The 27,037-nt window shown below is 44.8% G+C and overlaps 1 protein-coding gene across 1 annotated transcript in view; it reads right to left on the bottom strand.

The window, feature by feature from the left end:
• Positions 1 to 26,281, bottom strand: part of LOC138567239 (oocyte zinc finger protein XlCOF6-like) — a 39,396-nt gene extending 13,115 nt beyond the window's left edge. The window contains exon 1 of the mRNA XM_069645236.1: positions 26,144 to 26,281. The gene's annotated coding sequence lies outside the window, so the exon portion shown is untranslated. The remainder of the gene's footprint in view (positions 1 to 26,143) is intronic.
• Between the last annotated feature and the right edge of the window lie 756 nt (positions 26,282 to 27,037).

Genomic DNA, 27,037 nt, shown 5'->3' with positions numbered 1-27,037 from the left:
AGAATATTGAAGCGTGAAACGGACAGACACACCATTTTCATGGACAGGCCAGACCCGATCATAGAATAGTACACCAGCAGAGCAGGCTCAGGTGCAAGCGGGCTCCAGAAGAACTATATCTGCATATAATGTCTCAAACTGGATGCTTTGTGATCAAGGTGTTTATTAAAGACAGAGTGAACTGCTGCATTCTCCTAAAAAATGGACAATACATCAGCAGTCTGGTACATAAACCACCTCAGAGGGACAAAGTCCAGACTCCTTGCAGAGATAGTGAAAGACTTCTGGTATTACTGCCTACAGTACGGGATATCAGCGACAGCCGAGTACCTTCTGGGGTCACAACATTATAGCGGACCGGAATTCCCATTACCTGACAGACTCCAGTGACTGGAAACTCGACAGGGGAGTCTTCCGGCACCTGGATCACTTGCGGGGTCCGATTTACACGCTTACTCGCATCCAGGCTTCACGCACAAGCGACTAGCTTCTCCAGCTGGTGGCTAGACCCATGCGAGCTAGAGACGGATGCGTTCTTGCAAGACTGGAGCAGAGGAGTGCACTATGCATTTCTGCCGTTTGGGATGCTGAGCAGAGTTCTGTGAAAGTTCGTAGGGAGAAAGCAACTATCTTGATGGCGACGCCCATGTGGAAATCGCAAATATGGTTTCCAGCTCTGATGGAACTTTCCTCGGATTTCCCACGGGTCCTTCCATTGGACACACACCTGTTCACGGACCCATCTGGGTTGTTTCATCCTCCGAGAGTGAAGGGCATGCTCCCGTCAATGGATTGCAGGGTGTTGACAGAACATGGGCAATGCCAGGCATTTCGAGTCATGCTGCCCAACATCTCAGACTCTGGGCCGCTTCCAATCACAGGAGCTATAATATGGCTTGTAGCAAGTGGGAGTTCTGGGGCGAAAGGAGAGGTATTCCTTCAGTTTCTGCCCCTATAGATTCCGCTCTTACTTTTCTGGCCTCCCTCATAGAAGACGGCAAGGCTTTCAGGACGGTAGGGGTCTAAAGAATGGTGATATCAGTGGAACACGCAGCAGTGGATGGCGCTCCTTTGGGAGATCACCCAGCGGTGATCAGACTCACGAAAGGAGCACAGTTTCGGGTCCCCCCAGTCCCGAAATACACACATCTGTGGGATGTGAAGGTGGTGCTATGGTTCATGGCGGACTGATTGTCAAATAAGTATCTCTCGATTACGCAACTGCCAGAGAAGTTGGCTATTTTGTCTGATGTTGTGTAGGAGAGTCTCAGACATCAAGGCATTGCAAGTAGATAGGAAAATCTACGGTCTGGAGGGTGTTACTTTGCCCTTAGCGAAAAGGACTTAGACTAACTCCACTTCTATCTCGTAGCCTTATCTACCCAGACAGCTGCAGCTACGTGTGGTGACTTGTATTCACAAGAATGAAACAAGGACAGTGGAATTTCATCCGGCGAGGGTGACGCAGCTGCTGACTGCTCACAAGAAACCTTTCAAGGCAATGGCTTAAGCAACCATATACAGACTTGTCAGCGACATCATGCAGCACATGGTTATTGATTTGTGCTCGGTTTGGTGGCACTCAGTGAAAGGCGCAATGGACCAGAGCCTTCACGGCAGGTGCAGCGCCCTTAGACATCTTGCAAGCGCCAGACTGGTCAAGCAACAGCTCCTTTAAGACCTTGTATTTCAAACCTTTCGCTTTGATGCTGAGGCGGTGGTGCAGAGCTTTGAACAAGTATAATGTTTGCCTCGGGTCTTGACGTAGAATGAAGATTACCTAGGTTTACAGCACTGGGAGTCTTGATTCTATTGAAGACGTGGAGGCAAGCATTACTTTCCCGCACGGCACATGCCCTGTAATGTATTATTGTACTAACGCTGTACTTAGCCTTCTTTAGCAAACAGGGCAGTGCATTCTCCCTCCCTAGCATTGTTCTTTCTAATTTGACAGGAGATGACCAGAAGAACAGCTGAGAAATACGAGGAAGGATCATGTGAGTTCACTGTGGGGGAAAGGAGCTAGTTTTCGTTGGAAAGTTTGAGCCCGAGACGTTCAATCTGGGCCGATGTTGTCTTTCGAGTTTTGTTGTTGCAGTTGTGGCACACAGGGATCAGTTCAGAGCATCCAAAGAAGAGGAGGAGCCACCGGCAGGAAGTAGCTGGAGGGATACAGAGACAGGAAGTGTTAAAGACTACAGAAATGGAAGATTGGGAAATGTAGTTTTTGAAAGAAGAAAACAAAAACAATTGTTTGTTTTCAGTTATTAAGTGTTGAAACTGCGAAGAGTAAAGTAAAGAAGTTGAAGCATAATTCTCGGCTCTGTCTCTTTAATGGAAGCAAGACTCCTAGCTCTGTAAGGCTAGGTAATATTCATTACGGATGGAAGCCCCAGTGGATAACGAAGACTTGAACTGGATTCTCGAGTCCACGGTAACTCATGGACACAGGACAGAAGTAGGAGAAAGATGGACAGATTCAGATTTGCAGAGTATTACAAGGATTTCTTATCCTTGACTGATAGCAGGATAGATGCTACTCCTATGTTTTATGTCTTTGAGGGCCGAGGGCTGGAGTGGGGGATAGCACGGAAATTGGTGAATTTGTTTATGTTGCTTGCTATACGATGTCTGCTACTACACTGCTCTAAACCCAATATACCCTCAATTAAGCAATACTACACTGCTCTAAACCCAATATACCCTCAATTAAGCAATGGCTGAAGGCGATTGCCTGGGTGAATGTTATTGAGGAACACTGGGCTGCCATGCAATCTGATGGGAACCGCCTGAAAGACATCTGGGCACCCTTCAGGACCTGATTACTTCGAAGAGGGAAGGATCCTCCACCAGACTAACCTAACCCTATTGGCAGCCCCTTGGCCATGACATGTGGCCACTTCCCCTTTTGGTTACCCTACACATATGTGCGTTTGCTTTGACCCATGGATAATGTTAAAATTGGAATCAATAACTGTGTGATTATATGATTGCCATAACTGCTGTAAACACCCATGCATGGGTTTTTAATCATGATTAATGTAATGCTATGAACCAAGTGCTACGATAATGAAAGATTAAAAAAAAACATTTTGTATCCTTTATACCAGTCTGTGTATGGCATAAAGGGAGACAATGAGATAGAGAATGCTGATATAGCTGATCATGTTAAAAACAGTGGCATTGAAAGCAAAGTTAATGTGGTCAAGTTTGCTCTTAGTTTCTTGGGAAGAGGACAGTCTCCATCCCTTGACCTTGTTGCTTTACTGCTTCTCATAGGCTTTCACAAACCGCTTGGCTTCATTAGAACGATTTGGAGCCTTTCCTCAGCCTCTTGACTTGGTCACTGAGGAATTACTTGGAGATTACTACCATAGTCTGGTCTTGGACACAACAGTCTCTAAAGTGGCTCTCAGAGGCCTTGCCTCATTGATCAACCACAGTGTTCCTTTAAAGACAATCACCAGTCTTGTGGTTCTGATACAACAGTGCCTTTAGCAGATCTTGGTACCCACTTGGCTTCAGTGTTCCCAATTGCAACTTAATGGCTTTCACTGCTTCTAGAGTGTTCAGGCCACCCTTTCTTAGAGGTTCTCTCCAGACACTTATGCAAGGCAACCCTTGAATACAGCTATCCTGCATCTCCTGGAACTTGGTGGCACTTCTCTGCTTTCTGACAGAGGATCAGAATCCTTCTCATACTCCATTTCGTGGCTTCTCTCTGGTATATTTGTATATGTTGTGGGAGCTTGTAGGAACTATGGTTCTCTGCGCTAGTTTGTGCTAGTTACTTGTTGTGCTGGTTGTTTCCTGCTGCCTGTATGTGGGTTTCCAAAAGGAGAGAGCTCCTGCAGTCCAAGTTCTGAGTATATGTTACATGCTGGGATTGGAACCCCTTTGTACGTTGGCGCTGGATCGGGTAAACACCCGTTGTCAATTGACAGTAAGTTCTTCAATGTTGGACACTTTATATGCTCTGTGCTGATGTTGATTTTTATTGTGTCAGTCGTTTACACTTGTTCATTTATTTGGCATGGGTCGTCACTTGTGCAACATACATCCTAGTGCGTACGTTGTTCAAAATTTAAGTCATGAAGCTACATGCTTAGGATTTTTAAGTGCCGACACGCGTTTCAACCAATGGTATTTCTCAAGGCTCTGCATTCAAGTGAGGTGGGTATTATGGTGCAGGGTGATAGGGACATGAGTGTTCAAATTGTAATACAGGTGGCGAGACCAGTAGAAATATGTTTGCATTGGGTACATGACAGATACAAAGTATATGTCATGTTCACATTTCAGTACAGTATGTTTAGATGTTTGGCAATTTCATCATTATTGAATTTTGGTGACAGTGTTTATATAGACAGAGTTGGTAGCATGATTATTAATATGCCATATAAGAGTCACAGTAGGTTCGATATTCATTAGGGTAATTACATTTATCGAGGTTGGATTGGAGCATTAACCACCATTTTGGTTAATGCACCAATCCAACCTCGATAAATGTAATTACCCTAATGAATATCGTTGCTACCAACTCTGTCTATATAAACAATATGTCACCAAAGTTCAATAATGATGAAATTGACAAACATCTAAACATACTGCATTGAAATGTGAACATCACATATACTGTGTATCTGTCACGTACCCAATGCAAACTTATTTCTACTGGTCTCGCCACCTGTATTACAATTTGAACACTCATGTCACTATCACCCTGCACCATAATACTCACCTCACTTCAATGCACAGCCTTGAGAAAAACCATTGGTTGAAACACGTGTCAGCACTTAAAAATCCTAAGCATGTAGCTTCATGACTTGCATTTTGAACAACATTCACACTAGCATGTATGTCACACCAGTGACAACCAATGCCAACTGAATGAACAAGTGTGAACAACTGACGCAATAAAAATCAACATCTGCATAAAGCATATAAAGTGTCCAACATTACTGAAGAACTTACTGTCAATTGACAATGGGTGTTTACCCGATCCAGCGCCAACGTACAAAGGGGTTCCAATCCCAGCATCTAACATTCTCTCTGGTATAGTATTCCCAATTTGCAACTCTAGCACGGAATGATATGTTGCTTTCAGCCCTTCTCTGCCACCCCCACCCCATATCTGTTTCTCTGTGTCCCTCGTGATGTAAAAGAGGACGCAATGGTTACAAAAGGTCCTGCAGGCACTTTGATTTACTTTTCTACAGCCAGTGCACAGTATGGGGAACGGACCAACCAAACGAGTTACTGTGATTAATTGAGCACTTTTTTCTCTGTGCGTTGTTCATCAAAAACAGACATTTCTTGTTGTGCCGACAAAGGCAAGGACTACTGAACAGTGCTGCTTGCACCGCCTTACCATTGGGGGGACCATTTGCCGCAGTCACAGCAGTGCAATGCGAATGCTGCAATCCTCCTGTAACTGGGCGGCCTGTTACAGGCGTTTCACACATGCGCAGTGGCCTGCACTCTGGGTAGCCCCATAGGGACAGAGAGGCTGCAAGTCGACCACGGTTTACCCGACGCCTGTTGCTATTTAAGTAGCTCTCCCCTCTCATTCAGAACGTCTTAATGCTCCGGTTAGGCTGTACGTATCCTTGCTGTCTGGCTGTCCTTTCCTTGCTCTTATTTTCTCTCCCCTGTACCTTGCCTTGTTCATGCTCGCTCGCTCCCACCCTACCAGGCAAGAGCCTGATAACTCTGGCACTGTGTTCCTTGCGCCCTCTGCCCATCCTTCCTCTTGCTGCCCTTGCCTGCATTATTGTACCTGCTAACCAGTATCTGCTCAGCCCTTGATGGACTCATGGATCGTCACCCCTGGCTTCCCGTTGGACCCACTGCATATCTACAGCATAACATCACCTCAGTACACCTCTCCAGTGTTTCCAATGTTCCTGCTCCACGTAAAACAGGGGGTACTGCACACTGTGGTGCAGGGAGTCTACTCTCTTGGTGTGGCGCTGCCCTTTCAGATCGTTGAGAGGGTTACTTCCTGCGTTAAATCACACTTCTGAGTTATGTGGCTACCCTTACTGAAACTACCCTTGGCACTAACAACCCAGTGAAGTTTGATGTACTGACTTTTGTAATCATTGTTGGATTCAGTTTTTGTTATGGCCCACCCATTTCATGCAAGATAAAGCCAGCGACTGCTATATTATAAGCAATCTAACTGGCAACGCACTCACCTGGCCAATTCTGTACGTATCAGACCAAAGCCCAATCCTTGAGGATTTTGCAACCTTTGAGAAAACGTTTTGGGAAGTCTTTCAGTGCCCAAACCAAACAACAACAGATCAAAGCCATCTGCTGGATCTCAAGCAAGGGAACATGGACCTAATCAACTGCATCAGCAAGTTACGACAGCTAGCCGCTGAATCACTGTAGCCAGAAATCACCCAGTGAACCTCGTTTCGTAGGGGGTTAAAAGAAGACTACAAGGACAAGTTGGTTCAAATATCAGAACCTGACAACAAGGTCTGATCCATCAGATCGATCACAGACTATCAGAACTTCAAGGTTAGCGGTGGCGCCACAAAAGTTACCATCAAACCCCAGGACCAGCAATAGTGCCAGTAGGTAGCTGTGAAATCCAACCGGAACCTATGCAGATCATTGCCACATGGAGACCACTGTCCAAGGCTGAAAAGACTGCCATAGATAGAACCGTCTAAGTTTGTACTCATGGTCTGTTGGAAATTATTTGGGCTTTTGTCCCCAAGGCCCGCCAAAGCATATTGAAAAATGATGGGCTTGCTGCAGCAGAAGGAGACCGTAAACCAGAACATTCGTCCACCCCTTCCATCTACCACCAACACTGAATCATGGCCCATGTCACCGGCTGTGTTGTTCGTAGTTAAGATCAACATTCAATAGATCCAGGAGAGCAAAGTGCTCTCTACAGTAGCATTAGTTGATTGCAGAGCATCTGGGAACTACATTGATGTGACGTTTGCCAACAAACAAGCACTTCCTTTACTTCCCCGAGAAGAGGTAGTACAAGTGGCTGTAATCAATGGAGCAGCATTACCACCATGACCCATTACACAAAGCAGAGCTCCTTTGGAAGTCTCAATCAACCCGCATCAGGAATCATTGGCCTTTGATGTCATACAGACACCCTCTTTCCAGGTTGTTTTAGGCCTACTGTGGCCAATGCGCCACAACCCACATATTTACTGGGCAACCCGTACCATGGTTTTTGGCTCAGATTATGTGTCACCCATTGTTTTCAAGAATCTGGTTGCCTTGCCTTGTAGACACCCTTCCATTTACACACACCTGCACAACTGGTCAACAGTTGTCAGGTAATACCTGCAGAGTATCAATGATACCATGGTGTTTTCGAGAAACCTGGTGAGATATTTCTGCCACCACGTCAGCCCCTGGACTGCGAAATTGAGTTGCTACCGGACAAACCTATACCCCATCGACAAATTTACTCACTAACTATCCAGGAAAGACAGGAACGTCAGAGATACTTACATTTCTACACACAGGTTAAATTGCTCCATTGAAATCACCTGCTGTGGCTCCCTTGTTCTTTGTCCATAAAAAAGGAGGAACGATACGACCATGTATCGACTACAAGACCTTTAAACAATAACAATCAGAAAGACAGATATCCAGTCCCAGTGATCAAATATATCAGGGATTCCTTGCAATTGGCTATGGTTTTCTAAATTGGACTTCTGTGGGACCTACCATCTGGCCCTGATCGAGGTTGGTGATGAATCGAAGATGGCCTTCAAGACCCCACAACGGCACTTTGAACAGAACATCATGCGGTTTGGTTTAAGTACTGCCCCTGCCATCTTCCAGCGGTTCATGGACACTGCTTTCTGACCTTTTGGGATACTTCGTCTGGGTATACCTGGAGATAAGTTTCCCTTATTTGCATTTGACATTGTACCATGGTAAACGAGAATCCTTTTTAATCCTCATACTTTGCTGGATGACCTACCTTGTACTTATTATGCAGGTATGTATGGTCTTTTGTGCCCTTATGCTCTTTCAGATTAAATCACGGTGCAAATGTGCATTCACCACTAGCCATTGGCTAGTGATATTTGACTCTTGGCGAGTAAGGAATGGTTTGCTGTGTGTTTATAAAGAAGTGAGGCGGCAAGTGACTTTTATGGCTGGCCAATAGCTTGCAACTTGAATGTTTGCCCCCTAGAGTAAATCAGACTTTATTTTTACTGCACATATTTTGATGTGGCGGAGTTCAGTGCACAGTTTGGCAGTCTACGGGGAGAAGCAGCTGACGGCTTGCTACCGGTACTAGTCCCCGGTGCTCTATCCTTCTCCAATTCTGTCTGCCAAGCCATCAGTGAGGACATTACGGTAAGAGGTTGTGGGGTCTGCTTCACTCATCCTCTTCATTGCCAATATCTGTCCAATGTAAGTTGTTCAGAGTGAGGCTCTGGTTTCTACACTCCAATTGCCTTTTTCTCGTTACACGACTGAAATTAACATACGATTTGAGAACTATTTCCTTTTGCCTTTCTACATCCTCGCGTGTACAGAAATGATTGCCCAAAAAAGCTCTGACTGCCATTCAGATCAAGGCAACTTTTTTCTCATTAACAAGTGCCCTAATTCCTCGGCAGCGAGCATGGCTGAGGATGAAGGAAGAAATGAAAGGGAGTAGGTCGATGCTGTGCCGTGGTTACGGCAGGAACCTATTAACTGCTCCCTAAGTAAAGATCTGAATGAAGTATTTCAGGGGCTCTGCCACCAAAAACGCTCCATAAACTTCTGGCTGATTCTACTTTATCACCACTATCGCCTGCACTGAAACAAGTTTGATTTCACGTATTTTCGAGTGCTTCTACTCCAAAATTGACCATAATGTTGGTGGGTAAGTCAGCTCCCCCCGTTATCTCTGCGAACCAACGGGGGATGGAGTTTTTTATTTTGGGAAAGCAATATTTTAACCTTCAGGATGGGTCACATGACGGTCACTGTTATTGAGCCATTTCTGACCTCTCAATCAAGTCATTTAGCGGTGGGAGCTGCACCTGGGGGTCCTGCTCAGGGAGATAACTAGCCAAAAAAGGGATCTGCAAATAACTCTTTCTTGGCCCTTCTGGCGGAGAGTAGGGACAGTTTGAAGGAAATAACTGATTTAGAGCTGGTTTCTTGCTGCGGTGAGGAAGAGGCCCAGCAGCACGTTACACTGACTGAATCTACTCCAGCTGGAAAGCTTACTGAAGTTGTGATGACCTCGCCGAAGTCAGTGATTGATGGTGGAGGGATCAATCAGTTTACCCATCTACACTTGGCTTTGGAGAATCTGTTGCATTCTCGATCAGTACGAAGTGGGGATAAGCTGAGTGTTTTTGATGAGGCATCCACTTCTAGGAGTAAGGTCACCTTGGTTGATATGTTCAGGGGTAGCAGAGCAAGTGAGGAAAGGTTGAGTGAAAGGCAGCCTACCCCACTGTGCTCTAAAGATAGTCGATTACTTGCATCTGTAAACGAGCCAGGGCTGCCCATTAATACCAATTTGGTTTCACTTCATGCGCTACCTTCACCCATAAAAGGAAATACAAATCAAAAGTAACAAAATATTAACCTGGAAGGTGTCAATAGTGACTACATGAACAGAGGTTTAGCAGGGAGATGTAAGATCTGTCCGGGTATTAACAAAGAACTAAAGGCCTTACATGAACAGCAATTACTGGTTTCTGTGGCAACTCGATCTAATACGCATATGTTGACCATTCTAAAATGAAAACGTCTTTTGTGGAGGGTTTTTTAAAGGGTTTCTATTGCAAACAGCGGTTGAATTTGGAAACTGATAAAGAGGACTTGGAAGTGTAAGGAACTCATGGTGGCAACAGTAAAGACAGACGCAAGGGATCACAGTTCAAGGGTGTTTGTTAAACTTTATAATGGGTGAGATAAACGTCTAATCTAAACCTAAATCTAAAATGAGAGCAAGCTACGAGCATCAAATAATAAGACAGTCCTAGTGGCATCTTGTCAAATAAAAAATGACTATACTAAAAAAAAAAAAAGCTATTGCCAATCCTTACTGCTAAATTACAAAAAGACTGGGATAATGTTCAGCAGAAAAGAAAAGTGTTCACAAAATGAAGGAAGGATGGTATGGCTGGGTCTCCCTTCCCCACGTTTGACACACGGGACAAGGCGGGACTCATCAGCACACTCCTTGGCCTTGTCAGCACAAGGTTCACAGTTCAGTTCAATGATATCAAAACCTTTAGAGGCTAAGTCTCCTTCTTGCAAAAGTCTCTTGCCTTAGAAGGTCTGCTGACTCACAACGATAAACAAAAAAAACAAACAAAAGTTCCTTTGGTGGTTTTGCACCTGAGCGATTGCTCTTTACCCTGAGGATCTCCCTCCGCCAGGCTCGGATCCTCCTTGCAACTTGAGCCTCTCTCCATAGGGTTCACTACGGCCTTTCTTCAACACAGTTCATGTACCTTTTTAACACAGTTCATGAGTTGCTTTTTATTCCAGTGGGTAAGGTAAACGGCTGCGTGGTGTGCATGGTTATTGTTAATTGCCTGACTCTGCCTGACCCGTGTGTTGGGACATGTCAGGTAAATGGCTCTGGTGTCAGTCCGTTGACCGTTACCGTGTAAGAAAGTGTTTGTGTGGGAAAAGGGGGAGAAAAGAGTAGAGCTTCTAAATATCTTACAGGGTAGGATGGGGAAAAGGTGTTACAAGGAAGGGGATACCGCGTCTCAACCCTCTATGTCCCACTTCCACTCCCCGAAGACCTCTCGCCCAGGTGATCCTCCACCACTGGTCTACCCACAGGAACTGGATCCAATAGCAATGGCTGTGTCCTTACCACCTGGACGACAGATCTCCGGGGACATGTGGGTGAGAAACCTTCAGGGGGTTCCAACACCATCTCCAACTTAGATATTGGAACAGTCGAATAGAACAATTTTGTAGTTTCTACGGGCCTTGTGCAGTGTCCACTTGCGCTACCTTGTAAGCGTATTGTAAGCAGTGTTCATACTAATGTGCTCCAGGGGATTATTCCTGATCAAGCGACTGAGGTGCGGCAGCCCACTGGGGGGATAGTGGAGCCCCCAGGTTTCTGACAATGGATGTTAGGGGAAAACAAATTGAAGGAAGGGGGGGGGAGCGAGGCACAGATTTATTCTAGGATTGAGAACTCCAATTTATCACTTGTCTTGGAATGGGCCTTGGAGGATTGTGTCCAATCTATACTAAACGGGGCATGTGTTTGAAATTATTAAAGAAGGTCCCGTCATTGTCACACCTTACTTCGTCTGACATTAACCAAGTAGAATTTTGGAACAATCTAAAACTGGACAAGATTATACTCCACTTTATACTCGTTTAGTCATGGAACACATTTTATTAGCTAGTGTGCAATTGAAGGTGTGGGGCTTTTCTGTTGTCCCGCGTGAGGTATGTGAACAAACTTTAATCCAACATGCGGACATTCAACCTTGGTTCAATCTAGGAAATGTGGTTCATTACCCACCCTTTTTAACAATAAAATGCTCTTCTGATGGCTTAGATGGAAGACGAACTGTTAATCACTTAATGATAACGTGGAGTCCTAAAATGGCACAGATTGGAGCTGGGTGGCAGCTTGTTGGAATGCTCGCAAGCATCAGCTACCAGACTCTGTTGAGCTTTCATCAAGTATTTTTATTTTTTTGAACTTCAGGGGCTCTGCCCATTTACTGTCCATCTCGGACCCTGTCGTTTTTGGAGCAGACATGTTTTGTGTTCAGGAGTCTTGGTCATTACGATTCCCCGATTGTGGACAGGTATGACTGTCTGCTCAATCTGGCATCCAAAGGGGATAGAGGGAGACCTGCCTCTGGGTTGCTTTTTGGTGTTCGCAATGATATTTCTGTCTCGGCCTCAACCGTTGCGCTGCCCAACTCTTTTTGTGCAGGCAGTGGAGTTGATACGGGACAGGTAAGCGTACCCAGAGATAAGCTTCATCCTGGTTCTAAATCTCTACTGGAATCCGAGAGCAATTGATACAGGTGCATTCTTTGATGTGATTGAAGAAACAATTTACCCATGGCAAACCAAGAGAAATTGTAATTCAATTGACATGAATCGTAAGATCCGGAAGCATTTGTCATTCTCTGATGCCACTCTCAGCTCCTCCACAGACATGGAGTTTGGTGTAGTGGCCTCCATAAGCAGACTGACAAAATCCTTCATCTCTTTAGCATCCTGATGTGAGGTAGGGTCTGGAGGGGGAAGGGTGCTTGGATAGATAGTCTGCGGCATTGTCATTCCCCGGCCGATAAATAAGACTGACCTCATACTCCAAAAGAACCAGCATCCATTTTTCGATCCTCACAGGTGGCTTGGATAAGGTCCCTGCCAGAATTGGCACAAGTGTTTTATGGTCTATGATTATAGTCACAGATTGTCCATGAATGTACAGGTGGAAATGCCTGCATCCCCACAGTACAGCAAGTGCCTCCTGCTCAATCTGCGAATAGCGTTGTTCAGCCGCAGATAAAGCTCTACTTACAAACGCAGCTGGTTTCACACTCCCGCTTTTGTCAGTTTGGGTGAGCACAGCCCCCAGCCCAAAAGGGGCTTCGATTCAGGCCCTTCTGGACTTCATGGTCGATGATGCACCGCAACATCAGGTCGGTGGTTCTCCCAATATGGCCGACAGTACGGAAACACCGCTTTCTAGTGTTTACGCACAACGTGCTGCCTTCTAGAAAATAGGCACGGTCCCACGGCTCTGCGCGTCTCAACGCTACTGTTCCAAGTTGTTCGGCAAGTGTTTCGTTTCCTTCTATCAGTGCTATTTCACATTTTTTTACCATCCCCTCCTTCTTGAAAACTCTTTTTACCTGCCCCTGCTTCTGCCAGGCCCGTTCTCCCCTTCATGCCGGACTCGGTCCCGTGCTTCGGTGCCGCGGGGTTCCCGGCACTCACAGAGCATTGGATACCCTGTTCCCCTTCCTTCCTGGATTCTGCCGCCGTAACCTTCCTGGATACTGAATGCTACTCTGCTCTTAGGCAGTCGGCACTCCTCACACTGGAACCCGAAGATTCACGTCCTTTCCTGTACAAGTCCCGATCAGTCAGGAAGAAGGAGTTTCCAAGAAGACCGTAATCAAGGATTAACAGGTGAGAAAAAGGGAATGGTGTGACAGATTGTGACGCCAAGAACCCGATATCGGATTAGACATGGAGGCTGTAGTCCAAGACCTCCTGAGAGCAATGCAAGAATTAACTACAGAGGTTCAAAACCTCAAGGCCGAGAATGCAGCGTTAAAGCAACTTGTCTTGTCTTTAGATTCCGCGTTTAAGGAAAGTGCCCTGGTAGGGGGTATAGTGGACAAATATGATAGCTCCTCCAAATCCCTGCGTTCCTTCCTCCACTCCTGCCTGGTACATTTCACGTTCAAACCCTACTATTTTTCCACGCCCCGGGCTAAGGTAGGGTTTATAATTTCACACCTCTCTGGCAATGCCTTAACATGGGCTACTCCCTTGGTCAACTCGGAAGACCCACTCCTGGATAATTATGATGGATTTATAGAAGCCTTTAAGTCCATGTTTGATCGACCAGAACTAGTCTACAGTGCCCAGGAAAGACTTCTGGAGTTCCAGCAAGGGAGTCAGGATATGCTTACTTACATGACTCGTTTTAAACAACTGGCTAAAGAAGCCGATTGGTCCCAAGAAGCTAGTTTCACCCTATTCCGAAGAGTGTTGAATGACGAGGTCAAGGATGAGTTAGCCAGATTGGCCCGCCCAAGTTCCTTTCAGGCCTTGATGGATTTATCCCTACAGATCGATTTCAGAATCCAGGAGAGAAAGGCAGAGAGAAGAGAAACAAAGTCAACATCTCCAAAGACAACCGTGGAATACCCTTACCTCAAGAAAACACCCATTCAACATACATCAGACCCCGAACCAATGCAGGTGGGTATCTTCCGAGGACCAATTTTTCCGCAAGAAAGGATCATAGGATCAATATCGGACTTTGTATGTATTGTGCTTCTGATAAACATCTTGTAAGAAACTGCCCAATAGCATCACGCACCACCCAAGCGTTCGAGAAACACCAGCTCCCGATCCTAAGTGGAGCACAGCTTCGGGAGAAAGGAAAGATGCCTGCTCCGCATCCAATCCTTCCTTGAATGGTCGCAGCCAAAACACCTTAGTGGTTCTCCAAACAGTCTTGTCACCTACTAAGAAAGACTCATAGCCCATCCTGGCTCTTGTGGACGCGGTGCCATGAGAGTTTTTATAGACCATGACTGGGCCGCCAGAGACAATATTCCTCGAGAACACAAATAAATGGTACAACCTGTTGAAGGGATTGACCGGAGACCATTATCCTCCGGGCCCATTACTCACCAAACCAAGGAACTACTGCTTTTGATAAACAACCACCAGGAAAAGCTCTGTTTTGATATCATAAAGGCTGCTCAGTACCCCATGGTTTTAGGCATGCCCTGGCTCCAGACACACAACCCGTACATCAATTGGGCAGCCGGGTCCCTATTTCTAGGTTCTGAATTCTGCTTGTACCATTGTTTGTCTCAGAACTCACTGCATAACCCTGCTGTGAACTCCCAGAATTTTGAGCAATCACCTCTGTGTGTGTCCAACATTACCCTGTGCCTGACATTTATCAACCGTACTCGGACCTGTTCTCAGCAGCCACTGTTCAGGCTCTACCACCCCACGACCTGAGGATTGTGCCATCGACACAGATGCTTCGGCTGTAATCCCATTCGGCAGAATGTTTATACTATCCGAACCTGAGAAAAAGAGCCCTACGAGAATATCTGGATACCAACCTGGCTAATGGAACCATTTGTCCTTCAAAATCTCCAGCCAGTGCTTCTCTATTCTTCATACCAAAGAAAGATACCAAGGAACTCCTACCCTTTGGACTACCGCGGTCTCAACCAGTGCACTCTCAAGGATCGTTACCCTCTACCACTCATTTCCGACATCTTGGAGGCAGTACGGGGTGCAGTCATCTTCACCAAGCTCGATCTTCGGGTGCCTATCACCTCATTCGGATTAAGGAAGGTGACAAGTGGAAGACAGCCTTTAGAACCCCTTTTGGCCATTTCGAATATCTGGTAATGCCTGATCACCGATCAGTCAGGAAGAAGGAAGGAGTTTCCAAGAAGACCGTAATCAAGGACAAACAGGTGAGAAAAAGGGAAGGGTGTGACTTCAATCTTTAATATGTGGAGATTTAAATCTGATATGCATTAAACAACCTGGACAACTGAGTACTGGTAAGCACAACTTAGATCTTAAGGTGCAGTGTAACACATGGATGGAACCGATCGAAGCTTGGGGAACGAATATCTTGAATAGTATTGTTTTGGGGGGACATGCTGGCAAATGGTACTTGGCATAGAGGAGAGTCAAGGAGTATTCTTGATTACTACTTTGTCTCTGGAGATATTTTTCAGAACATATCATATATGTCAGTAGTAAGTACAATTCTGAGTGACCACAACCTATTATCATTAAAGTGGAGAGTAGAGAAATTGGAGTGCGTTTGTCCACTTTAGCCACTGGCATTGGAGGTTAATTGTGGGAAAAACAGGGTTACCTGGAATGGTGCCAATATGCAGAGGTTTTCTCTCATCTTAAACTTTTTCAGCCTGGTAAATTTGAAGCTATACTGGCTGTGTTACCATACCAGGTCATTCTGGACCTTGTTTATGCATCTATGCCTTGCCAACAGCTGAGAAACAGATTCAGGAAGCATGCGTACGATTCCTGAGGTCCAACAAAAAAAAAAGAAAAATAGGGAGTTGAGGAGACAACTACGCAAGAACAAGGGGCTTAATGGGCAAGAGCAAAGGAGCTTAAAACGTATGTATGGGCAATGGTTGATGGCCCACAGATATGTAATGTTATTGAAGGATGCCGAATGTTGTCCCCGGTTGAATCACAGGATCCAAGTTCTTTTTGGCGATTGGTTAATAATACTATCACAAATCTACACATTGCTACGGATACTGCAAAAGCTCTCCTTTATGTAAAACAAAAATACTATATAAAAGAAAATAGAATTGACTGTCTTTTAGCATCTACGCTGCGTCAGAAAGCAGCTTCTAGGATCATACAACAGATCGAGCTGCCCCTCAGGGGGAAATTACGACCAAAACCACATGCATTCTTGCAGAATTCCATGCATTTTCCAAAGCCCCAGAACCACTTACATAGCACGGATTCTTAGTCACTGTGTCTCAGCTTACAATAGCTGATAACCAGGTGCATGAAGCAGCCATGACCCCGGATGAGGTGCTTCAGGTGATCAGGGACCTGCCATTAAATAAGTCACCAGGCCCGAGTGGCAACCCAGCCAGGTTTTATAAAACATTTAGCAAACTAGCCCCCATATTGACTAAACTATACAACTCAGCACATTCAGGCCAAATATCCTTCTCTATGGACGAGGCAAAAATAATCCTCTTCCCCAAACCGGGAAAAGACCCAACGAACTGTGGGTCATATCGGCCAATAGCTCTAATAATATTGATGCCAAAATCTTTACTACGGTCTTGGCAAACAGATTAGTGGACCTTATGCCCATTCTTATTCAGCCAGACCAAACAGGCTTCATAAAGCACAGACAGACGCATGATAACATTGGCAGAGTGCGTCATATTTTAGATAAAGTGGAAAAGAAGCAGATCTCAGCAGTCTTAGGGCCTCATTGTGAGTTGGGCAGTAACGCTGGCGGTATTACCGCCGGCGCTATTAGCCCTACCGCCAAACCCCGGCGCTATTAGCGCCGGATAACTGGTTTGGCGGAACAGTTCGTGCCCATTCCCCATTGGGCCCATTCGGGAATTCCTCATTCCCCATTGGGCCCAATGGGGAAAATTTGCGCTATTACCACTGGCGGATTTCCTGCCGGCGGTAATAGCGCCGAAAATCAGCAAATTTGCCACGGATTTCCCCCCAGCCAAGGCCATGATCTGGCGGACACTTAAATGCAGCGGTAATAGAGCTACCGCCGCATTTAAGGGTTCCCACCAAACTCGTGATGAGGCCCCAAGTCTTGATAGATATGCAGAAAAAGCATTTGACCAGGTGGAATGGCCGTTTCCGTTTTTAACCCTGGCTGGGAAGGCATCTGAGCCAAACTTAATTGGACTGATTAAAGCTAACTATAAAAATCCAATGGTGCGACTTAATAAATTACTTATCTCCCATTATCCTTTTACAAAGGAGAACCAAACAAGGGTGCCTGCTGTCACCCTTGTTGTATGCACTTCATTTAGAACCACTACTAGCTAAAATTCGGCAGACAGCGGATATAAAAAGGGATACATCTTGGCAGAATCTCCTATAAAATTATGGCGTACGCAGATGATATGTCACTTATCGTAGCAGATTCATATAACTCTTTGCAGGCGGTCATTCAGAAGCTGGAGACCTTTGGCAGGGTGGCGGGTATGAAGAGAAATGTAGCTAAATCTGAGATAATAAAGGTATCCCTCTCGCCATCAGAAGAGCAGGACCTGTGGAAACACACACAACTCGGTGGGCACAGGTGGGGATGAAGCTACTGGGGGTAACAATAACTGCTACACTTAAAAAGGTCTTTGTACAACTAACTAACCCATACTGCTGAGAGAAATAGAAACGCAGCTAAAAAATTGGGATCTACTTACCATTTAGTGGATCAGCAGAATAAACTCTGAAAATAGTCACCCACTCCAATGCCTTGTATTTGTTTCAGGGCCTATTAGAGTTCCCATGGCCTTCTTCAACCGAATACATAGAGCAATCTTGGTATTTATATGGCAGAATAAAACCCTGCGTGTAGCCTTAAACACCCTAAGGCTTCCTACCGAACAGGTGGGGTTGGGTCTCCCCAAGTTTTTTAAGTACTATAGTGCTGCCCAAATAAGGGTGATAAAAGATTGGACCATGGGAGAAAAAAGGGAAAAGATGGAACAAGCGGTGGGAGCTCCAGGCTCCGCAATGCATTGTGGTTGCCAAAACAAGATCATCAGGCTAATATACATGTGAGTGATAGAATGACAGTAGTAGAAGAAACTTGGGATGGTGCAGTCAAGAAACACAAATGGACGACATATCCATCACCACGCTGTTTTTTTAATGCCCAGTTCTCTCCGGGCCTCGAACCTAATGCATTTAAAGAATGGAAATTGGCTGGATTTATACAATGTAAACAAGAGATTAATCTATCTGAAAACTCTAGGTTCCAATACTTTCAGGTGCGACATTGGATTCTTGCCCCACCAGTAAAATCTGTAGCTACAAGATAGCCAACACCACTAGAAAATGTTGTCACATCAGATTCGGGGGCCACTGCCCTTACTTTGAATTTACATAAACTGATGAGGGAAGATGCAGCTAAGGAGGCGACTAGCTATAAGCAACGTTGACAAGTAACTTTGGGGGTGGAGATCCCGGATGTAGACGGGAAAACAATTCCCAAACTCACCAGATCAATTCAGATAAGAGAGTTTTGGCACTACAAGTCGGCTTGTTTAGGGAAAATGAAACTATCATTCATCAGATACATGCTGGAAGGATTGTGGTTGGGTGGGGACCTGGGAACATATATGGAGTTGCCCAGTGTTGACTCACTACTGGGAAGCCGTTAATAGATATAGGAACAAAATGTTTCCCTCACATACACCAAGTTACCAATGGTCAATTTTTTTAGTAATGGTTAAAAAGGAGCTTTGGCGACAACCGCGGTCAATCCAGAAGGCCCATGTAATGCCGCAACTAGCGGCTCTACTAGTGATTGCCCAAAAGTGAAAAGTGAAAGAGCCCCCTCATATTACGGAATGGTTCTCCAAAGTGCAGAACTTTTTAGTGATGGAATGGATGACATACTCCTTACAAGCGGAACATACTGCATTTTAAAAGACCGCAAAGAGGTGCTTGACTTTCTGTATAAAGACTATAATGTTATGTATTGCCCTCAGAAATTGGGAATATTGGGTTTTGCTTGAACTGGTAAGAACTGTACGAATAGGTCTAGTGGTTCATTCGACACAGGGGATTAGATATATCTGTGAAATGGGTGGGGGTGGGGCGGGAGGGAAGGGTAGCTGGTTTAAGGGATGTATAGGTGGTTGGGGGACATGGGTGTTAACTTGTTCATGAGTAATACAAATAAAAATCTTTTTTTTTTTTAAATAATAACACTATCACTCTGTCCTCCCAGGCCCAAATTAATCCTATTGGCAAACAAGGATGGATTGATCACTTTAGTAAAGTTTATAAAGTGGTGGCAAGTGAGGACCAGCAGCAATTTAAACCGCCATCAGGACTTTGGCACTTTGATTTTTCCAAGGAAGACATTGTTGTAATAATCAAATCGCAGCAAGATCTCGCGAGCGCCAAGTCTTGATGGTCTATCTAATGCGGTCATGAAGCTGGATCCAAACTTGTTGGCTTGTGTCTTGGAATTGTCTTTAGTGGAATTATATCTTCTCACCAACTGCCAAAATCTTGCTCGGAGTCGATATTGGTCCCCATTCATAAAAAAGGACTGAGATCGATTCCAAGTAATTATAGACCAATTGCCCTATTAGACATCTCTGCTAAGATCCTTAGCTCTCTAATTTTGAGAGATCTATCCTGTTGGGCTAAGAGTGTGGGTAGGTTGGACCCATTTCAGACGGGTTTTCAAAGGGGGACTAGTACAAAAGCCAATGCCTTTTTTGTGGGATTGCTGAAGAAGGAGACATTGGGAGGTCAAGACCTATGTATACAGCTTTTATTGACTTCCCAATGGCCTTCGACAGTTGGACAGGCACCTTTTGTGGAGTAAGTTGCTGCTGTGGGGTTGCCCGGAAAACTTGCTTGGGATAATTATGGCTCTGCACTCAAATGGATCTGTGAGTGTGAGACTTATTGGCCAGGGTTGGTTATCTAGTGCCATTGAGACTATTCGCGGCCATAAGCAAGGCTGCATTCTGGCCGCTTTGCTTTTTAGTTTGTTCATTTCCGATATCAACGAAATATTCAAGAATGCACGCAGCTTCTCCCCGCGTCTCGTTACTTCTCGGCTGGATTATCGTTTGTACGCTCACAATTTAGCCTTGTTCGATTACACTCCAATCAGGCTACAACATAAATTGGAGGCATTGGAAGCATATGCCAATCGGAATAAATTAATAATCAACACGCTAAAATCAAAAGGTCTTTCTTTGAGGCTGGGGATGAAGCAGAAGTACAATAATTTTCCTTGGTCTCTGGGTGGAGCTGTTTTGGAGAGAGTTCCTCATTTCTTATAACTGTGAATTTGTCTATTTGAGCTCCAAAATAAGGAGTTGCAGAGCCACTATCGGTCTAAAATAACAATACTGGCTGCACATGCCTTTGTACTGAACTGTAGGTTTGGTCATTATTCTTTGGTACCAGTTCTCGACTTTTACAAAAATGAAGGTGCTGCCAACAATAACGTATGGGGGCGGGGAAATCTGGGGCTTCCGATTCAATTGGACTGTGATGCGCCAGAGGGGTTATTTTGGCAGAAGGTTCTGCAATTGCCTAACAGAGAACCAGCAGCAGTCATTTGTTATGAATTGGGCCTATCCTCCATTAAATTCTACGTACTTTGGAAAACTCTCTCTCCATTGAGTAGGATATGTTGTGCAGAGGAGTGCTCAATTTGGTGAGAATTGAAGCTCCTAATGGAAAAGAAACACTGGGACTCCTTAAAAGAATGGGAACAACAATGTGACATGATCTGTGAGGATTGCTGTATCTCTAGGGAGTTGGTTGTGCTGCACCCTGTAAAGGCAAAAAGAATAAAATTGAGAGAAATGGACTAGATTCATATCATTGAGAAATTGAGAACTCACCGCTATGTAGATTTGTTACTTGATGTGAGGTCGGTAGGAGTTTGTCCAGCTTATGTGAACAAGTCCCAGAGTAATTCTTGGTGTGTCCAGGTGATGCGGTTCAGGTGAAACTTATTACCTACTCATGAAATAATGGGTGCCAGAATTAAGACACCTAGAGAACAAAGAACATGTAGGTTTTGTTTTATGCCTAACCAGGTGGAAAAATTACGACATTTTTATTACATTGTCAGATTTTGAAGGGCAGAAGTTCTCATTATTTTGGTCACATACTGCAACGGTATGAACTTTTATCTAGTGAAGTGGTGTGGCAACTCATTAGGATTTCTTATGGACAGAATCAATGGATGTCGCAGCAATACATTTCCTAAAAAAGTTTTTTTTTTTATTGTGAACATTTAGTTTACATTTGCAAACTTATCACACTTTCTTTTCCTTTTCTTGTCATTGTCATTCTGTAAAACAAGATTTTTGCATTGTCCTAGGCCTCAGGCCTTGCTTGCCTCCGTCTTTTACCAAGTTTACTTGTTTTAGATTTCTGGTTCCAAGTCTTTTTCTTTGAGAATTTTCTCTAAAAAGTTTATTCCTGCACAGGTGAATCTATGATTATTTCCTTGTGTAAAATAGTCCCACCGTTATTCATCACAAAGACGTTTTAGCCTTGTGATGACCATATTAAGTATTTTGCACGGGAATATGAATTTATGCTATTTATGTATGAATTTAAATGTTTTAGTGATTGTTGTTTTAAGATGCAATGTAGATGTAAATGTAAATGACTGATTTTGCATGATTTTGTTAAAGGTTATTTTAACCAAATAATTGCTTTAAAAAAATGTATCCTATATGCTCATGTTGATGTACCATCTGGTTTCGGGTTATATGAATTAGCTTTCCTAAACACACAGTATAAGCATAGGTTTGATAGACAACTACGCAGGAAACACTGAATGATGTAAATTTAAAGATAAGGTGGGATGAAACTGAGTATATTGCCTGAATTACAAACTATGGTGCAAGGAAAACCGGGTTACAAATCTGATCTTCTCCACTTGACTTGCCTGCCTCACATCACTGTGCGATAGTTTGCATAACTGATAAAAATAAGTATTGCCTAGAAGTGATTATTTTTGGTATGCACTACACAGAGAATCAAATAAAGGGAAATAAATGATACTACAATGTTAGGTGTGTGTTGGATGGTCTAGCCGCTTTGAAAAAGCAATTAAAACTATTTGGTGGGAGGTATGAAAGGATGCAAATGACACAGATACATTCTGCAAACATAGGGAATGCAGATTAATGATCTGATGGCACATCGGTCATAGTAAAATATAGCTATTGTTTTGTTTAAATGTACACACTAAAGTGTGGATTCCAAAATCACTGTTCTCTTCTTTTTAGTTGGGTACACAACATATCTTGTTGTGAAAACCTCAAAAGTGTTTGATTGGCTTTGTAAACTGCTAGTTCATTGTGCATGTTTACACGAATCCTGAGTATTCGTCCCTTCTACTCAAGAAGGGGAGCCACCCCCTGTGAGGCTCAGGAGGTGAGCCCACTCCGCAAGACCCTCCCTAAGGGTCTGGGCAAGTGGGACCTCACTGGGAGTGACTCCCCGTTAGGTGACAAGGAGTCCCATTCCCAAGGAGAACTCCCTTTGAAAGACACTCTATCTGCATGCATGATACTGCCTTACGTTAAAAACACTGTTTCTTCCTTCTGTTTGGCTGTAGACAATGTTGACCCAAACAGGCCGTGGGAAGGAGAAGTAAATTCATCTTTCTGAAAAAGGTGGGTATGAAAGGGAGACAAGGAGGCCTGAAAAGAGAGAATGGTACACAGGGGATGCCCCTTTGCATCAGAGTGCCTTGGAGAGGTGAAGCCAAGCAGGGTCGCATAACCTGTAACACTCAGAGAAATAGAGGACAGCCATCGGAGATACCGGTGGGTTTAGCGAAATGGACAACAGGGAAACCGTTGTCAGGCCGGGCTGGAACACACCATCCAGAGAGGTGGCGGGACGCATGTGCTGCAGTCGGCCAGGCGCCAGCGCAACTATACCGAGACCGGGAACATGTAAGAATTGAAGGAGTGGAGTGTGTGAGAAACCTGAGGGCGTTCTCACCAGTAGTCCCCGCGGGTCTGTTGTTCAGGTGGCCAGGGAAGAGCCATCACTCTTGGATCCCAAACTTGGGGGCGAACAAGCCAGCAGGGCCATCTGGGCAGGGGGTCCTTGGGTGCGGCGGGGAGAGTGCCCACGGGTGAGATATGGTATCCCCCTTTTTCTGATACTCCCCCACCCGACAAACCCCTCAGCCTTCATTGGATATTGCCACCCAAGTCCCATCCTACCCCATCACTTTCCCCCCCAAGAAAGGGAAAGAGAAAACATCGCGGGAGATCAAACCATTGCACAACCCCCAATACAAACTTTGTCCCTCTTTCTTGTATTCCCAGAGGATATGCTATGAGCTCACCTATTTCCATCCGGTCATCCCTCTCTGATAAGGTCCCTCCCAAAACCAAGGGAATTAGCATCAGCACCCGGTACTATCACCATAACATGAACAAAGGAAATCGGAACACACCACCCATTTTCCTTATGAGACCACAAGAGACTAATTCCTCAAAATACCATTTAAGTACTGAGAGGAGGAAGAGGGATACAGGAGCAAACCTGCACTCTAAGTTCACATGTTCCACTAACAAGGTCAGGTAAAGTCAGGCGCTTAAAACTAACAAACATCACCTGCAGCCTATCAACCTTTGCTGGGAGTATAAAACGGACACATCAGACAACCCAGAGAGAATGCAGAGCGCGAGGAGCAGCAGGAAGGGGTGTTGTGTCCGAGAGGGTCCCTGAGAGAACAGAGAAGTGTGTCGTCAGACATCTGCACAGGAAAGTTGGCAGTATGCTCAGGGGTCCTGATGGAAGAAATGCAGGGAGCTGCGTCTGCAGGCTGTCCCTGTGGTGAACAATCAGATCTGCTCGTTGGATGGGAGCGCCAGTCCAGGGTTGTCAGAGGAGCAGATGGAGCAGCTATAGCTTTCACGAAGAATAATGAAAACGCCAGAGATCCAGACGTGAATACCAGTGAGTTTCAGAGGCTGAATGAAACCCAGCACGCGTCTAATCGGAAGATACATTGTGACCGCGTAGTCGCATGCCTCGGGCTGCTAAGTGTACAAGTGTGAAACTGAAGGAGAGCACCTGGCCGGTAATGGAAAGCCGCATAACATTGTAACAGTGATGAATCTCATGAAACGTGGAGTGAAAAGCTGCTGAGGGGAGTTAGCTAAGTGGGAGCAAAAGTCAGCGAATATAAGAACAGCTGTGGAAGTCAGAAATGGGCACAGAGGACTAGCACAGTGTTAGTCTGATGAGATGGGCTAAACAGAAAGATAAAGACTGTAGAAATAGAAAGGCTGAAAAGCTTGAAATCAATAATAGGGCCAGAGAGGTGCCCAGTATTATACGAAAGCAAGTTGTCAAAGTGAAAGTAGAAGCGGAGGGCAGCGCTGTGGTCACTGTTTAGTGACCTGTAATGGGTGGATCATGTGGCGAAAACTGTGCCTAGACCAGGATGCCCTAATATATAAAGAAAAGCCCTAAGCCCAAAGTTATGCCAAGAATAAAGAGCCAGGGGGAGGCTCAAACAAAAGAGACTGTAAGGTGAGAAGATCCTGTGAACTTTTCTTTATGAGCAAGAACTGTATTGAGCTTGGAGAAGGGAACCCTGAGCCTTGAATGAATACAAGACTGTTTCTTATGAAATTTTGTTAACCGGATACCTCATGAACTGGTTACAGAAGTTCAACTTCTTATTAATCTTTTTTTAACTCAACTTTTGCCAGTAGACCTTGTGTGGATTACAACCAGAAATTATACCCCATAGGCTAAGAGCGTTGCAAGATCATATTATTTTAACTGTATCCTGACTTGGGAAAAGGAGCTAACCAGTGCTCCGAACTTTGTTTTTCACTTCTTCAGTTGAACCATCCCTTCGCTATAGTTTTTTCGTAGTTGTGAGGGTAAGCATAGGGTTGGACACAGACTTTTTGATTTGGACACACTGACTTTGATGATCCTTAGATCATTTAGGCAGGGCAATCCCACCAAAGTGATAGGACTAGCTAGGCATTTCACCCCTTCTGATTCATTAAATAAAGGTTTTGAAACTGTGTCACCTGTGTCTGTGTCTCTCTTGCTACCATGCCTGTCTCACAGGTGGTCATTCTGAGAAGAACAAAGGTGAGATAATTGAAGAGGAGCTGGGAGGTCACTCCGGGAACAGTAATAATAGATGGTGTGAATTAAGAGAGTCAAGTGAAATAAACAAAGACAGAAAGAATACAGTCCAGAGACCTCAAGACTTGGGAAGTCTCGAACTCCTTAAAACCAGTGAACCATACAAAGGACAAGGAAACGGTTTGAAAGCTGGCATCAAAACACAATAATGATGTGAGTTGGAGACCAAAGTATGTGAACAGTTGGAAAAAGTTAGAAAAACTTGTGTATCAGACTCGCCGGTTAAATCTGAAGAGAGTATTGTAAAGAGACATTTACATTTGGAAGAGTGGGATCCAATAAAGAAACTCTAAACAAGCCACAAGACAAAAATGCAAAGGGAAGGCCATTCGAACATATTTTGGCCCAGCTTAGTTATTGGTAGGGATAGCTAGATATAGGTTTGGACTGAGGCAATTTTTCATTTATCGACTTCTTGACAACAGACAAGCACCATTAGTTTAGTCGGGTTCGGCATGGCAATCAAGGGTCAAGCCTTAAAATAAAATAAAAAAAAAGTGGGGCGACTAATTATAAACGCAAAGAGATGAGACGTAACCAGAAATTAGCAAATCAAGGTGAAATATACACAAGGGGCGGGGGGAGCTCCTTTCGTTTGAGGCTTCACAAAGTCCAGGGGTGTACGGGATGCAGCAGCTCGTGCCGCAAGCGCAAGCAATAAATTGGTGCAGCTCAATTTAGCACCGTAAGAGAAGACGTTGCACCCTGTATAGACATGTAAGCCACGGGGTATGCTAAGGCGGTGTACAAGTGCCTAGTCAGCAGTTTGTTTGCACGGGGAAGGTAGAAGCACATAGTGGGTAACAATGTTAGGATGACCTTTGGCCTGAAAGCGGAATAGTGTGCGTGGAAGGTTAGCAGCCCCTGCTGCAAAGCATTCAGCGAGGGAGCGCAACCTGGGGGCTTTATGTGGAAGGCCTCCTCGGCATGTGCACAATTAGGTTAGCTGTCAACCACAACATGTACTCACTGCGCATTCAGGCTCTTGGCTGCATATTAATTCAGCTGTTGCCTCTCAGTTTGATGCCCCTCATCTTTGAACAAGCTCCAGTTACGCGTGACGACTCTTTCTTGCTCTTAACTGGGATTATAATGGTAGGAATTAGTTCCCATTAGAGGAACGGACCTACTAGCAACGTATCGACATCACGTGACTCACATGTCAACGTCAAGCTTTGTGATGTATCCTGTGCACGTTCTATGCGTTCAGTGCAGATGAAGTCCGTCAGTATTGTTTTAGAAAGAGCTATTAAATGAAACGCCAGTGTTGATTCTTATCGTACTGTTGGCTCAGTGATCTGTCTAGAAGGGAGGAAGCGGAGGCCGAAAACCGCCCCGATATTTGCCGTGCAAAGTAAGCCTGTGGAAGGATAGTAGAGAGTTTATGGAGGGGACAATCAAGGATTCGAGGACGATCTGAGAGGATACATACAGGGTGTCATACCAGTGCAGTTTCTAGCCAGCTTGGTGCCCTGGCAGCCATGCCAACATTGTGTAGCCCCTGCGAGGGAGATTGCATCACAGAAATCAAGAGAAAGGACAGACAAGCCGCGTGTCTTGTGAGGGAACAGGAAAGAATATTGCTCATGCAAAGCAAGCAAGGGTGGGGCACAAGGCACAGGAATGAAGCTTGGGCATCTGCAGCAGAGATCCGTAAACAATAGATGGCAAATGTGCTTATTTATTTATGTATTTATAATGCGCTAAAAACCCAAAAGGCACCAGAGCGCAGAAGCTGAGTAGGTTGGTGCACCTGCTGCAGATATCCCTTTTAAATATGTTGTGTCAGAGCATGGACATTGGCTAGAAGGGGATTCCGTTCAACAAGGCCCCCATGTCGATAGACCATTTTATATTCGCTTTG

This window comes from Ambystoma mexicanum, chromosome 2p (genome assembly GCF_040938575.1).
Source record: "Ambystoma mexicanum isolate Mex_15411 chromosome 2p, UKY_AmexF1_1, whole genome shotgun sequence".
In the NCBI taxonomy this organism is placed as follows: Eukaryota; Metazoa; Chordata; class Amphibia; order Caudata; family Ambystomatidae; genus Ambystoma; species Ambystoma mexicanum.
The sequence above is the reverse complement of the archived record's forward strand: the minus strand, read 5'-3'. Positions and strand labels throughout refer to the sequence as shown.